Source organism: Hippopotamus amphibius, chromosome 3 (genome assembly GCF_030028045.1).
Source record: "Hippopotamus amphibius kiboko isolate mHipAmp2 chromosome 3, mHipAmp2.hap2, whole genome shotgun sequence".
Classification (NCBI taxonomy): domain Eukaryota; kingdom Metazoa; phylum Chordata; class Mammalia; order Artiodactyla; family Hippopotamidae; genus Hippopotamus; species Hippopotamus amphibius.
The window spans coordinates 77,880,063-77,882,779 of record NC_080188.1 but is presented as its reverse complement, the minus strand read 5'-3'; the positions used below and the strand labels follow the sequence as shown (position 1 = coordinate 77,882,779).

The 2,717-nt window shown below is 42.9% G+C and overlaps 1 pseudogene; it reads right to left on the bottom strand.

Annotated features, from left to right (window-relative positions):
• Positions 1-1,650: 1,650 nt before the first annotated feature.
• On the bottom strand, positions 1,651-2,309 carry LOC130848473 (uncharacterized; annotated as a pseudogene).
• Between the last annotated feature and the right edge of the window lie 408 nt (positions 2,310-2,717).

The following is a 2,717-nucleotide window of genomic DNA, read 5'->3' as shown; positions in this document are numbered from 1 at the left end:
TGTGAATTACGCATCATTCTGCTATTTCCACTTACAGCTCTGGACAGCCTACCCTCTGCTTATTTGACCTAGTCTCTTTTCCAAATATAGTACCTGGCTCTTGCCTTAGATGGACTCATTATCCGAATTAAGACATAGACATAGATTTTCAGCAAGAAGAGAAAGTTACTTGAAGGAAATCAACGTTAAACTCAACGGGCCATATTAAACCCACATTAAATCCACCTGAGCTGCACTCTCTTCTTGACAGAGTAATTGCAGGGATGAATCGTGAGGCTGGAGGGTGAAGTGATTGCACAGATGGTGGGAGGGGGAGAGACAGGTGTTTGAGTAGACTCACTAGTCTGTCCAACTCAATGATTTTCAATATATTTTTGTTGCCCCACAAGCTCTGTCTTTCATTCGTATTGGTTCTGCAGATGGCCACTGAGTCAACAGATACAAATGACAGTAGAGTATGTTTAAATTTTAAACATGACGTTGACATGGGCTGATCTAACCTTTGGAAAGATAATTGCGTACACGGTGTCCTTTTGTGATGAGAGGCTTTCAGTGTTTAATGCCATCAGTGGGCATGAATTCTGAAAGCTACGAGCAGGTTTGGCTGTTGGAAGAGAATCAGCAAATCTTAACAATTTTATTGGATCACTTATGTTGGAGTTAGCAGTGCACTGTCTGTCCTAGTCCCCGTCAACACCAGAAAGGAACAGGTGTGCATAATAGGTCAGCTGATGTCAGTAACTTTAAAAGAATATCTGGGGACATAGGAACACAACTGGAAGCTGCATTAGATTGAATCTGGCCCTGCTGGAGACTGTCCCAACCCAACTGGCAACATTTGGTTGAAAGTCCTTGAGGATCCTGGGATGTCAGAAACCAGCCATTGCACTGAGAAGCACAGATTTTTTAAAAAATTGAAGTATAGTTGATTTACAATGTTGTATTAGTTTCAGGTGTACAGCGAGGTGATTCAGAGTCTTTTCCCTTATAAGTTATTACAAGATATTGAGTATATTTCCTTGTGCTATAAAGTAGGTCCTTGTTGGATATCTACTTTATATATAGTAATGTGTGTATGTTAATCCCAAACTCCTAATTTATCCCTCCCCCCTTTCCTCTTTGATAACCTTAAGTTTGTTTTCTATGTCTGTGGGTCTATTTCTGTTTTGAAAATAAGTTCATTTGTATCTTTTTTCTTAGGTTCCGTATGGAAGTGCTATCATATGGTATTTGTCTTCCTCTGACTTACTTCACTTAGTAATCTCTAGGTCCATCCATGTTTGCTGCAAATGGCATGATTTCATTCTTTCTTTATGGCTGAGTAATATTCCACTGTATATATGTACCACATCTTCTTTACCCATTAATCTGTTGGTGGACACTTAGGTTAGAAGCACAGATTTTGGATGCCATTGTTTCAGAATAAAGCATGAGGGCCTGGTGACCACTGTGAAGAAGATGTGTGATTGCATATCAGGAGAGGATAATAGGAGACTTGCTGGGAAGAAAGCGTGGTCAAGTAAGTAGACAACCAAAGATAGTGTCTCCTTTATTTCATACAACATGCTAGCAATGCTCCTCTTTTCTCCAGCTACGTTCTGCCCTTCAGCCAGATTCCACCTTAACTAAAAAGCACTGCAACTCTTATGCTTACAAGCGGCTGAAAAGGTTGTGAATACGGAGCATCACATTGTTCTTGTGGAGGAGGATGGCCAGCACTGTTCTATACATGAAAGGTTCACAAGCTTGCTACATCCATCCCTACCATGCTGCTGCAATCTGGAGCCCATCCAGAACAATTCTCCCCCTGGGACGCAGAAGGGATTCTCTCTTTCCTCTCTGCAAATGAATGCATAGAAAGCATTGTACGTGCTCTACCTGGGGCAGACACCTTGGGACGGAAACAAATCTGCAATGTTGGAAATGCAGATCTCATCTGCTCCTTCACCCGGTGTATGGAGTGCTTGTGATGTGACAGGAACTATGGCGGACACTAGGGAAAGAATGATGTGCAAGATACACCCGGCCTTGGTTTTCATAAGACTTACAACCAGCTGGGGGTCACGGATAGCAAACATATAAGAGCACAAATAAGAGTTAAAGAATAATTATGTGACTTGGCGTATAGAAGAAAAAAAAAGTATGCCAGGAGCATGTGTGACAGAATGACCCGGCATAGGCTGTGGGGGGCGGGGTGGTCAGGCAAAGTGTCTCTGAAGAAAACAGTATTCATGCTGAGACAGGAAGCATGAGGAATGGTTTGCCAGATGGAGAATGGGGAAGAGTGTTCCAGCCTTAGGACAGAACATACGTGAAGGCTCTGGGATGAAAAAGAGCATGGCACATCCGAGGGGAAAGAGGAAGATGGGCAAAGTTGAACATGAAGATGGGCTACACGGGGGCAAGATTGTGTAAGTCCTTATGGGAGCTTAGGTTTATCCCTTGTGCAGTGGAAACCATTGAAACGTTTACATAGAGGCTGAGGTGCAATATTTTTAAAGGTTCACTTTGGACGTATTGTGGATAAATGGAGAGATCAAAGGTGGAAGGGTGGAATGGGGCTAAGAGACTATCACAACATTTCAAGTCAGAGAGAGATGATGCGGAGTTGAGCGAGGCTAGGGTGATGGGGCTGGAGAGAGAAGCCTGGACATATGTGATTGGCTTTTCTGCAAACTGCACCTGGGCTATGTCCTTTTTCACAGCTAATTAGGCCA